This window comes from Dasypus novemcinctus, chromosome 12, assembly GCF_030445035.2.
Source record: "Dasypus novemcinctus isolate mDasNov1 chromosome 12, mDasNov1.1.hap2, whole genome shotgun sequence".
Taxonomy (NCBI): domain Eukaryota; kingdom Metazoa; phylum Chordata; class Mammalia; order Cingulata; family Dasypodidae; genus Dasypus; species Dasypus novemcinctus.
The window spans coordinates 21,353,602-21,366,589 of NC_080684.1; the positions used below are offsets into that span (position 1 = coordinate 21,353,602).

The window sequence follows — 12,988 nt, forward strand, 5'->3', positions numbered from 1 at the left end:
GGAGGAGCTGGATGGGAGGGGCTGGGCCAGCTATGGAGGCCGTTAGCACAAAGTTCAGGCTTGGCACGTTAGGAAAAGGAGGGTCATTAAAGGTCTTAGGTCAGGAAAGCAATATTATAAAATGAATGTTCAAGAAAGCCTATTTCGCAGGATACACAGAATCCAACTTATTAAATTTGCAGGTGACATAAAGCTAGGAAGCACATATATGAAATTACTCTAAATTGTCACTATCTTTCATTCTCAAATTCACTGTTGATTCTGTTTGATCTTTACGATTTATTTTTACATTTATTTTACATTAAAAAGAGTCCCTTCCAGGAAGCAGACATGGCTCAACTGATAGAGCGTCTGCCTACCATATGGAGGGTCCAGGGTTCAATACCCAGGGCCTCCTGACCCATGTGGTGAGCTGGCCCATGTGCAGTGCTGCCAAGCGCAAGGAGTGCCATGCCATGCAGGGTCAACCCTGTGTAGGGGTGCCCCATGCACAAGGAGTGCATCCTGTAAGGAGAGCCGCCCTGTGTGAAAAAAGCACAGCCCCAGGAGTGGCACCGCACACACAGAGAGCTGATGCAGCAAGATGATGCAACAGAAAAGAGACGCAGGGTCCCAGTGCCTCCTGACAATGCAAGCGGACGCAGAAGAACACACAGCGAATGGACACAGAGAGCAGACAAGGGGAGGAAGAGGAAAGAAAGAAAATAAATCTTTAAAAATAAATAAGTCCCATCCAATTCTACCTCATTAATGTTTTTCAGATTAATGTATTTTTCTGCATCTCCAGCTATTACTTTAGTTCAGCCACCATCCTAGGGATGGAAGAGGGTATCAGAGAAGCCTTCCTGGGAGAGATGACATTTTTTCAGAGCCCTGAATATTTAACAGGGTATGGGAGAGAGGTAGAAGTGAAGAGGTGGGAAAAAGGAGGGGAAGGATAGCGGAATGGTCAGACGAAAACAAAAAACAAAAACAAGTAAATGAGCAAAAATAATGGGTACAGAATTGGGGTGCTGCATTACAAACAGTAAATGAGGCATTGGCTTAGTGCAAAGGGTCACTGGTGGCAATGAGGGTTCAAAGTTTGCAACTAGAAAACTAATGACCCTTGTTATGTGGTATCAAAACCCTACAAGGCAGACCACCTCCAGGGAGGTAGAAAGGAAGGGCACTTGAAGAGGTGACACTCGAGCTAGGCCTTAAACACACGAATTGGCCTCTTGGTGGAGGAGCACAGAATCTGGTGGTGCAGGGACGCTCACTGAATGCCAGACTGAGCTCTGGGAACATTAATCTGTTAATGGTGACACAGGGAACAGGGAAGTGGACCCATGGAGGGAGAAACTAAGTATAGGGAGACCCTTCTGGAGACTGCCTACTTATTTTGCAGATATGTTGAAGGATGACCAAATACAATTTTTAAATTGTATCTCAGAATCCAATGAGAAGTGGGTGCTAGGTTTTCAAAACAGCTTTACAGAATTGTGTCATATACCATACAACTCACTCTTTTAAAGTGTACAATTCATTGGTCTTCAATATAGGCACAGAGTTGTGCAACTGTCCCCATAATAAATTTGAGAACATTTGTCACCCCCAAAAGAAACCCCATATCCATTTCCACCACCACCACCACCCATCACAACTCCTGCAACCACTAACTGGCCTTTTTTATCTCTATGGATTTGCCCATTCTGGACATTTCCCTTAAATGGACTCATATAATATGTGATCTTTTGTGACTGGCTTCTTTGGTAAGTGCTAGATTTTGCAACTCCATGATCTTGTTATTACATAACCAATGGTTAACCTATTCATTTTCTTTTTTTTTTTTAAGATTTATTTTATTAATTTATTTCTCCCCACACCCTCATTGTTTATTCTCACAGTGTCTGTTTGTCTCTTTTTTTTGTTTCTTTAGGAGGCACAGGGAACTGGACTCGGGACCTCCAATGTGGGAGGTAGGCGCCTAGTCACTTAAGCCACCTCCATTCCCTGCTTTGTTGGGTCTCTCATTATGATTTTTCTTCTTGTGTCTCTTGTTGCATCATCTTGTTGCATCAGCTTGCCATGCCTGCCTGTTGCACTGGCTCGCTGTCTTCTTTTAGGAGGCACAGGAACTGAATAGCGGACCTCCCATGTGGTAGGAGGGAGTTCCATTGCTTGAGCCATATCTGCTTTCCCCTATTCATTTTCAAATATATCAAAGGAATAATAGAAATATTTGGAAAACAGCGGGATAGGATGCTGATATAAGAAGAATTATCTGGGGCCAGGAGTTGGAAGAATTGAGTTCTAGGCCTGATCCTGCATTTAACTAGGCATGTAATGGGCAAGCAAGCAATCCCTCTGGGCTCTAGGTTACCATCTGGAAAATAAGAGAAATTGGATTAAAACAGTGATTCTTAACCTTTAATGTACAGCAGAATATCCTATGCAGATTTTTTAAAAATACGCAACCCAGGAAGAGGCTGTGGCTCAATCAGTTGGACTCCCGTCTACCATATGGGAGATCCTGAGTTCGTGTCCTGGGGCCTCCTTGTGAAGGCAGGCTCACCTGCATGCTGTGGAGAGCCTCTGGCCTGCAAGCGCCATGGAGAGCCGACTCAGCAAGGTGATGCAACAAAAAGGGAGACAAGTTAAAAAAAACAACTCAGAAGAGCACGCAGCCAATGGACAAAGAGCAAACAATAAGCAAGCCGCAAGGGCAGGGGAACATAAAGAAAAAAAAAATACAAGACACACAGAAGAGCGCACAACGAATGGACACAGAGAGCAGACAGCAAACAAAGCTGCGGGAGGGGCGTGGTGGAAAATGAAAAAATACACAACCCTGGTTCCCAACCTCAGAAATGTTCAAAAGCTCCCAAGATGAGTCTGTCGTTTACCTTAATGTAAGGGATTTGGGGGCTTAGAAGATGTTCTTCAGATTTCCTTCAACATCTGACATCCTATGAGGTAAAACTAAGCAAAACAAAAAAGCTGTGGGCCTGTCAAGCCCCCCTGTCTGTGGTTAACATCACCAGATGGGAAGACCTTACCTTGGTGCTTCTGGGTGCAGCAGTCGCTGGCGGCAGAGGTCCTGGGCCTGACCTGAGCTCAGTGTGAGTCATGGTAACAACCAGAATCCATTACCCCTCCAAATGCTTCCCACTTCACAGAGACAAAAATAACGGAAAATAGCAAGCAAACTACGAGTCAATAGAGTATAGAACATCTGTTACTAACCACTGGAATCTGGGAATATCTCTGTGAGAGAGAGAGAGAGAGACAGAAAGAGAGAGAGAAAATGCTTGACATTTTTTAGCCCCCTTCCCTGTGGACAGCTGGTCAAATTCCTAACTTGTGAGATGGCTTGGATAGATAGTAGTTGAGGTTTATAACAGATAAAGCTTACTGAAAGCTTTGAGCAAAATGGGAAGAGATATAGAACATCCTATAGAAAAGAATCCTGAGTTCCATATATTTTGTTTACAGGGAAAAGGTAGACATTTTTATCCTTTTCCTTGAATCCTAGCAATCCATTGCTCCTATGGTTTTTAAATCTCTCTTTGGCTGCATCACATCTTCTTAAAACTAGAGGGGGCGGGCCCCCCAAAATAAGCCTGGCCTCCACTTAAGAAAAAATAAGGAAAGAAGTCTTACAAACCAGAGTGAGTAACACTCACTTCACCAAATACACAGTACCCAAATTAGCAGGGAGAGTTGCTTGTTTCCTTTATCTTAATTACAAAATTAATCATCAGCGCTTTTTCCCCCCTAATACTCTCCTTGCCCTTTCCTGGCCCAGAGACACTTTTTTGTTTGTTTTGTTAAATTGGAGCTTAGAACACCTCCTTGATTATTTTTTAGCAGTTTTATTGAGAGATATTCACACACCATACAATCCACCCGAAGTACACAATCAATGGCTTTCTGTATAATCATGGTATTGTGCATTCATCACTACAATCACATTTAGAACATTTTCATTACTCCAAAAATAAAAACTCCACACCCCATATAACACCCTATTGTTGATACTTAGCCTAGGTGTAGTACCTTTGTTAGAACAGATGAAAGACTCTTAAAATATTAATGTTAATTGTAATACCTAGTTTGCAATTAGGTGTATCTTTCCCATATACCACCCTATTATTAACATCTTGTAATAGGGACATGAATTTGTTATAGTTCATGAATTCAGCACATGTTTTTTTTGTTGTTGTTGTTTTTAAATATTTATTTATTTATTTAATCCCCCCCCCACTCCCCCAGTTGTCTGTTCTCTGTGTCCATCTGCTGCGTCTTGTTTCTTTGTCCGCTTCTGTTGTCGTCAGCGGCACGGGAAGTGTGGGCGGCACCATTCCTGGGCAGGCTGCACTTTCTTTCGCATTGGGCGGCTCTCCTTATGGGGTGCACTCCTTGCGCGTGGGGCTCCCCTACGTGGGGACACCCCTGCGTGACAGGGCACTCCTTGCGCGCATCAGCACTGCGCATGGGCCAGCTCCACACGGGTCAAGGAGGCCCGGGGTTTGAACCGCGGACCTCCCATGTGGTAGACGAACGCCCTAACCACTGGGCCAAGTCCATTTCCCCAGCACATGTTTTTATGGCCATGATGTATCCCTCCTTTTACTAGCTCCTTTTCACTAGATACAAATTTACTCTATAAACTTTAAAATGATTTTCCTCTTGCATTTACTTGATTTCACGCCTATTCATGTCCTATTGCTCTCCATTTCACTCATCCTCAAGCACAATTTTCAGCTCAACATATTGTATTTGGTCCATTCTAATGTACATATTTTTTTCCTGAAATCAGGAAGTATCTTATAACCAATGGTATTAGAAATTCAATAAAATATGGTAGGTTCTTTCTGAGTGAGCATTTTACCTCCTACCAGTCACTGAATGATGTTCTTCCTTTTAATCCTTTAGCTTCAATATAGAATCCTTATAGGAAGTCTTACAAGAGTTTTGTGAAACTATTTGGTGTGTATTATGCTTCCAATACTCTGATTTTTTGTTCATAATAAGTGATACATAAAAATCTACTTTATCATTTTGATGATTACATAATATTTTATTACATGACTATATCATAGTTTTATTAGCCAGCCCCCTATCAATATTATAAACAATGATCAGATAATATCCTTTGTATACTTATGTAATTATTTCATTAGGATAAATTCCTAAAAGTAGAGAACTATTACTAGTATCACAGTTACTGTGCACCAAGCTTTCCTTCCTCTATTTTATAAGTGTTAAATGGACTTTAAGCCTTTATTTCTGGTCTAAGATTGATTTTTAAAATTTTAAATACTTTAAATACATATTACCAAATTGTTGCATAGAAATAAATAACTGCTGTCCCTCACTACAACAAACTCATTTATCTCTTAAGCATACATGTACTGAATAGTCTTAGATGTCAAGCAAAGTACTGGATATCCATAGCTATTACATAAGATGGTTCTGTTGCAAATTACAGAAAACCCAACACAAACTGACAAGCAATAGTTTTCCTTTCAAGCATGTCTGGATTCAGGAGCTCTGTTTCTATCCCCAGAACCCTGTTTCTTTCCATCTTTCTGCTTGATTTTCTCCTCCAAGTATTGGCTCCCTTCTCAAACAGGCTTATCTCTCTTGTATCAACATGGCCACAAGAGCCCTGCATCCTAATAACTCCATGTCCAAGAGAAAGAGAGTACCTTTCTTCCAGAAACTCTGGAGAAAGTCCTGAGATTTTCCCTGATTGGACAGGCTTAGGGCTGGCTGATGCTCACCCCAAACCAATCAGTAAGTCCAAAGAATGGATGGACCAATGGACTTGTGTCTTGTCCTCCACCTATAGGGCCAGGGATGGGGCAGAGCCCCACCCAGATCACAAAGACCAAGAGCAGAGAATTCTCAAAATTGGGCCTGTTGTCAGAAGAACAGGAATGGACACTGAGATGATGAGAAACAACACCCACTGCAATTCGGGAAAGGCAGGGTATCAAATAAGAAACATATCATACCACATATCATGTAAAAATGCAGTGAAAGAAAGAAAGAAAGCAAACTTCTGTTCCATACATGTTTCTTTTTTTTTTTTTTAAATAAATAATGCGATGTATTGTGATAAAGGAGGATGCTGTAAATATGTAGAAAATACAACCTTCTTGGACTGCGGGAACTTATATTCTAATTGGGGAAAAAGACACAAACAGCTCTTTACCATGTAATAGGCTATATTTGAGGAGGTGTGAGAACTGCAGAAGTTCTGATAAGGGACCCACAGCCCAGACGAGGAATTCAGCCAAGAATAGATGACACCTGAGCTGACTCTTGCCAGATGACATGAAAACAGGTGGAAAGGGAGTATAGGGTAAAAAGAACTGCATGAAATAGTCAGGGGGGAATTAGAAATAGTTCAGGACCCAAAAACAAGCGTCTTTTGAGTGCTACTATTTGTTAGACACTATTCTTAGCCTTTTTTTGGTACTGTTTGATATACTTAATATGTTCAGAGAAAAGTGAATGCAGGATATTGCTGGAAAGAAGGTTCATGAAAAGGAAAACAGAACAAACAGAGGGGAGTGGATGTAGTTCAATGGTTAAGCACCTGCTTCCCATGTATGAGGTCCTGGATTCAATCCCTGGTACCTCCTAAAAAAAAAACAATAACAACTATATTTTAGGGAAACAATTGCAGCTCAACTGATAGAGCATCCGCTTACCATATGGAGGGTCCAGGGTTCGATACCCAGGCCTCCTTGATCCATGTGGTGAGCTGGCCCACACGCAGTGCTGCCGCACACAAGGAGTGCCGTGCCATGCAGGGTGTCCCCCACGTCGGGGTGCCCCACATGCAAGGAAGGCGCCCCACCCCGCAAGGAGAGCCGCCCTGCACAAAAAAAACGCAGCCCGCCCAGGAGTGGCACCACACACATGGAGAGCTGACACAGCAGATGACCCAACAAAAAAAAGTGGCACAGTTTCCCAGTGCTGCATGACAAGAATGCAAGTGGACACAGAAGAACACACAGCGAAGGGACACAGAGAGCAGATACTGGGGGGAAAGAGGAGAGAAATAAATAAAATAAATCTTTAAAAAAAAAACCAAACAGATAAAAAAAAATAAGAAAACTAACAAAACCTAGAAGATCAGGCTGAAAAAGGCAGGTTGGGATCTGATCATGGAAGGACCTTGAATAGCTATAGTATACCTAATTCAGTAGGTATTCAGAAGTTAATGAAAGTTTGAGGACAAGGATTCGATGTGATCAAAGCTGTACTTTATGAAAATGTTCCAGATTTGATAACTTCAAAATGACATGGAATCTAAAAAATAAAATAAAATAAAATGAAGAAACAAAAAAATGATATGGAATGGAAGGAATTGTATTTGGGTGACCAGTGAAGAGGTTACTGGGATAGGCCAGCCAAAGGCCATTAGAATCCCCTTTTGTCCCCTGACTTCATAGACTGCTGACCTTGTCATAAACTCTCTCTCCAGCACCCTCTGCAACCGTTGTTTCACTGTAAATAAACTTCCCTATTATCTTAATCTCTGCACAGTGTAACCTTCTACTTCTTGCCTTAACTAGAACTTTTTTCTCTCAGGAATCTACTTCTCCTGAACCCACTTGAGCAGAGGTTACTGACCATCCAATTGGATCTAGGGTTTGTCATTTTCAAACCATTTCTTGCCACCTCCATGTGACTACCCTCTTTCAAGAGGATCATGCTAGTCCTCTTTCATCTTCTGGACTTTCTTTCTCATTTCTCAGTCATTTGTTTCTTCCCCTCCCCCCCTTCCTCCTCCCCTGCCCTCCTGTTTTTGCTGTCCATGTCCATTTGCTGTGTGATCTTCTGTCTCTATTTCTTTTCTTTTTTCTTTTAAAATATGGAATGCTTCACGAATTTGCATGTCATCCTTGCGCAGGGGTCATGATAATCTTCTCTGTATCATTCCAATTTTAGTGTATGTGCGGCCGAAGTGAGCACTCTATTTCTCTTTTTGTCTTCTCTTCTCATATTTCTCCTCTAGAATTCACTGGGATTCGATCCCGAGGACCTCTGATGTGGAGAGAGGTTCCCTGTCAATTGCGCCACCTCAGTTCCTTGTCTCTGCTGCACTTCACCTTGACTTTCCCCTTCATCTCTCTTTTGTCGTGTCATCATCTTGCTGTGTGACTCACTTGTGTGGGCACTGGCTCGCCACATGGGCACTCAGTTTGCTGCACAGCCACTGGCTCACCATGCCGGCACTCACTTGGGCACTCGGCTCACCACGCAGGCACTCGGCTCACCATGTGGGCACTGGCTTGCCAAGTGGGCACCCACATGGACACTCAGTCACTGCACTGGCACTTGGCTCACCGCGTAGGCACTTGGCTTGCCACACAGACACAGGTTCACCATGCAAGCACGCTTTCTCTTTTTCTTTTTTTACCAGGAGGTCCCAGGGATCGAACCTGGGTCCTCCCATATGGTAGGCAGAGGCCTTATCACTTGAGCCACATCCACTTCCCCTCATTAACTTTTCAGGACCATGAAACTTCTTTGATAAAGGTCACTTGAATGTTAAATCCAATATATTTTACCGCAGTTACTTCATTTAGTTTTTCTAAAGTGTTTTAAAGCAAATTCACACATCATACCATCTTACCCACTTCTGGATACTGTTTAATTACATTATCTCATCAAACAAAATGAACTATTCCTTAATATCATCTAAAACTCTGTTTGTCCCCCCAATTTTTTCTTTACAGTTGGTCTGGAGGTGATGTCACCCAGATGTCAGAGTGGGACACTCCAGAGTTCTGTCCTCCCTGCAGAATCTTTATACAGCTAGCAAAACCTGGAATAGCCATCCTTCTCAGAGCTCCAGAAAACATTTAAAGTGGTGCAATAACTGGGCAAGTGCTGAATCAAGAAGAAGGCAACTTAAAGATGGTATAAAAACCTTGCAGCACCATTTCTAGCTCTTTCCTGACCTCTCCACAGCCCAGTGTAAAGCCAGCCAGTGCTCTCCATGTGGGTGCCTGGTCCTGGTTCTGGAGGGAGTGCATGTGTGCCTGCACCGGGCGACATCCTGAAGGACTGAACCTGAACACTCCTCTGCGGCTCCCCATCCTAGAACGTGCCTTGTATGCAGAAGCAGCTTGTAGGCAGCTAAATCAGTGTAAGAGACAATCAAATTGTAGTGCCTGGGGCAAAGGACTACCAGCTCTAAGACATAAAATAGAGGGCCTGGGACCAAGAGGAAAGACTGTTTCACAGGAAGAAGAGGGGACATTCAGAATTATGTAAATGAGGGAATGCCCAAGGCCATGAGTACATGCCCAGGACGAGATGCATGCTCAGACTGTTCTTTAGGTTCCTTGCTATCAGGGCAAAGCTCTGAAGGAGAGCACCAGCCAACACAGAGCTAATTTGCAATGACTATGAAAGGTGTGTTTGTTGGTTTGTTGGTTGGTTTTTCTTAGCTTCTCACATTCAAACAAATCTCTATCATATCTCTAGTTAGGTACAAACTTACAGACACATCAAGGACTAAATTCCAGAGTTAACACTTTGGAATATTAAAATGTACAACATGCACCAAAAATTATAAGGCATACAAAGAAAGAAGAAATGATGACCCATCCAAAAGAGCAAGATTAGACATTAGAAACTATCAATGAAGAAAACCAGACTCTGGACATACAAGACAAAGACTTTCTAAAAATGATCTTAAATATGCCCAGAAAGCTAGAGGAAAACATGGACAAGGAATTAAATTATATTTAAACAAAATGAGAATTTTGGTAAAGAGATAGAAATAATAAAAACAGAAATACTGGAGTTGAAGACCACAATATCTGAAATTAAAATCCCCTAGAGGGGTTCAACAGCAGACCAGAGCTATCAGAAGAAAGAATCAGTGAACCTGAAGATAAAACAATTGAAATTATTCAGTCTAAGGAGCAGAAAGAAAAAAGAACGAAGAAAAGGAACAGAGCCCAAGAGATCTGTCAGACACTATCATACCAATATAGGCATTATGAGAGTTCCAGAAGAAAAAGAAAGAGAGAAGGGGGAAGAAAGAAACTTCCCACATTTAACAAGACCCAACAATACATATCCAAGAAGTTCAACAAACTTCAAACAGGATGAAACCCAAATAGACTGACACTGCAACATATTATAACCAAACTGTTGAATGCCAAAGACAGAATCCTGAAAGCTGCAAAGGAGAAGCAATACATCATATACAAGGGAGCCTCAATACGATTAAGTGCCAATTTCTCATCAAAAACCATGGAGGCAAGAAGACAGTGGGACAATATATTCCAAGTGCTGAAACCAAAAAATTGTCACCCAAGAATTCTATATCGATAAAACTGTATTTTAAGCCTAGACAGTTAGCAATGATAAAGGGAGTTCTTTAGATTAAAAGGAAAGGACACTATGCAATAAATTGAAGCTTCGTAAAGATAAAAGGTATCTGGTAAAGTAATTACATGGTAATTATAATTGCCAGTGCTATTGTATTTTTGGTTCATAAATCTACTTTTTTCTGTTTACAGGATCTATAACACAAGTAATGACACATCTATGGTTTTGAACACACAATGTATAAAGATGTAATTATAACAAGAATATAAAGGAGGGGGATGGAGAGGTATAAGATCAGAGTTTGTGTATGCTAATGAAGTTAAGTTGTTATTAAAACAAATGAGATTGTTATAGATATAGGATGTTATATTTAACTATAAAGAAAATATCTGAGGGAGCAGAGGTGGCTCAAGCCATTGGGTACCTCCTTCCCACGTAGGAGGTCCTGGGTTTGGTTCCTGGTGCCTCCTAAAAAGAAGACAAGCACACAATGAGCAGACAGCAAGTATAAAGAACAAGGGGGGGGGGGGGAGTAGTAAATAAATAAAATAAATCTTTAAAAAAAAAGCGCAACATGAGGAAAAAAAATACCTGAGAGATATTCAAAGATGGAAATAAGGAACTCTAAATGGTTCACTATTAAAAAAGGTCAATTAAATGCAGCTGTACTTTTTGAATCAGGATCCAAACAAGGTCCACATATTACATGTAGTTGTTCATCTCTTTTCATGTTGTTTAAAGTCCCTTTTTTCCTCTCACTGACTTGCTGAAGAGACTGGGTCAGTTGTCTTATCTCCCTAAATTTTTGCACTTTTCTCTTAAAGTTGCTTTGTTTGGGTCTTGCTCCTTCCCTTCCTTCCCCCACTCCAGCTTTCCTGCTGCTATCAGAGCCATCTTCTATAATGCAGTTTGGATCATGTTCCTTCCCTGCTTGAAACTCTTCAGTGGTTTCCATGAGCTACCAAGATAAAACCCAAACTCCTTCCCTTAGTCATATAACACCTTCTCTGATCTCTATGCTTCCTCATACTGTGCAGGCCAGAAAACTTCTTGCTTCCCCCAAAACACTGGGCTCATGCAAACCTCTCTATTTGGAATGCCATGTACTCACATTCCTTCCCCCTGGAAAATATCCCTCTTTCCCAAAGCTCAGCTCAAGTATCACCTTCTCTATGATGTTTTTCTGATTCTTTGAACCCCAGCCAAGGAAAATTGACCATTGCCTCCTCCTGTCAAGGCCCCACAGTGTTCCTCTGCGCGTAAGTGTTGATACTGCTGGCTCCTTCCCAGGCTCCGCGGCGTGGGTCCTACTCAGTAGAGTCGTCTTATCAGCCGGTAGAGGCTTAGCAAATAAACACTTGTGAATGGGTGAATGAATGATGAATGAATGGGTTTCAAATACCACCTGAGAAACACTAAGTTTGCTCCAAGAAGAATTTCCTAATAGCCACTGCTGCTCAAAGCTCTTGGCCAGTGGATTTTAATTTTCCAAATGAAGATTTTGGACTAGGTAGTCTCTAAGATATTTTCCAACTCTACCCCTTTATTATCTAATTCTGACACAATATCAGTTTCAACATGCTTTAGATATGGTAAAAGCTCAGGGATTATTGATGGCATTTTATAAATACAGAAACCTAGGGCAGCAGGGAGAGTGGTTTGCTTTATTTTTTATTTTTATTTATTTATTTTTAAAGATTATTTATTTCTCTCCCCTTCCCCCCCGCCCCGCCCCTGAGTTGTCTGCTCTCTGTGTCCATTCCCCGTGTGTTCTTCTGTGACCGCTTCTATCCTTATCAGCGGCACCGGGAATCTGTGTTTCTTTTTGTTACGTCATCTTGTTGTGTCAGCTCTTTGCGTGTGCGGTGTCATTCTTGGGCAGGCTGCACTTCCGTTTGCCCTAGGTAACTCTCCTTACACGTGGGGCTCCCCTATGCAGGCGACACCCCTGTGTGGCAGGGCCCTCCTTGCGTGCATCAGTGCTGTGCATTCCTTGCGTGCATCAGCACTGTACATGGGCCAGCTCCACGCGGGATTTGAACCGTGGACCTCCCATGTGGTAGGCGGATGCCCTATCCATTGGGCCAAGTCCACCTCCCTGGTTTGCATTAGACATGTGGATGGAGAGCCACAGACTGAATCCTCCCCACATCAGTTTCATTAAGTAATCATTATTTCCTCACTCCAGGGTGGACTGCAGCATCTTTCCTTTTTTTTTTTTTTTTTGTGATTGCAACATGGAAGATCCAATTTTATTACTTTTTAAAAACATCATCAGGATCATAAAGTATTATAGAATAGTTACACTCTACACACTCCCAAAGTACTTTAAAATGATGATGTTTTTGAGTCTGTAGCTCAACAATGACAATAATCCAAATACATTGTCTGTACAACTTGTACTACATACTGCTGAGAAGTGTTTACCTGGACAAACAACTTATAAGCATAAAGATAACCTGGTTTTTTGTTTCCCCCAGGCATCTGGGAAACACACAAGAGTCCAAGTATTATAATGAAAAATATTACAGCACCTCTTATCCCACTCCCTCAGCCTACTAAGGCTTTGAATCTCATATTATTGAAAGAAAGAAAAGCCAGTTGTGCTAAGATTGCCATGGGTCATGTAAGCAAG

General features: G+C 41.8%; 1 protein-coding gene and 1 non-coding gene across 3 annotated transcripts in view; one reads left to right on the forward strand and one right to left on the reverse strand.

Annotated features, from left to right (window-relative positions):
- LOC101437740 (tubulin alpha-1C chain) overlaps positions 1–12,988 on the forward strand; it is a 111,484-nt gene that overhangs the window by 34,671 nt on the left and 63,825 nt on the right. The window contains exon 1 of one of the 2 annotated variants that reach the window (XM_071218814.1): positions 12,936–12,979. The exons of the other annotated variant lie outside the window; for it this stretch is intronic. The gene's annotated coding sequence lies outside the window, so the exon portion shown is untranslated. Of the gene's footprint in view, positions 1–12,935; positions 12,980–12,988 lie in introns of those variants that run through there. 2 annotated transcript variants of the gene reach the window in all.
- LOC111762538 (U6 spliceosomal RNA) lies at positions 7,871–7,977 on the reverse strand. Its single transcript, XR_002795642.1, has one exon. It is a non-coding gene; the product is annotated as a U6 spliceosomal RNA (small nuclear RNA).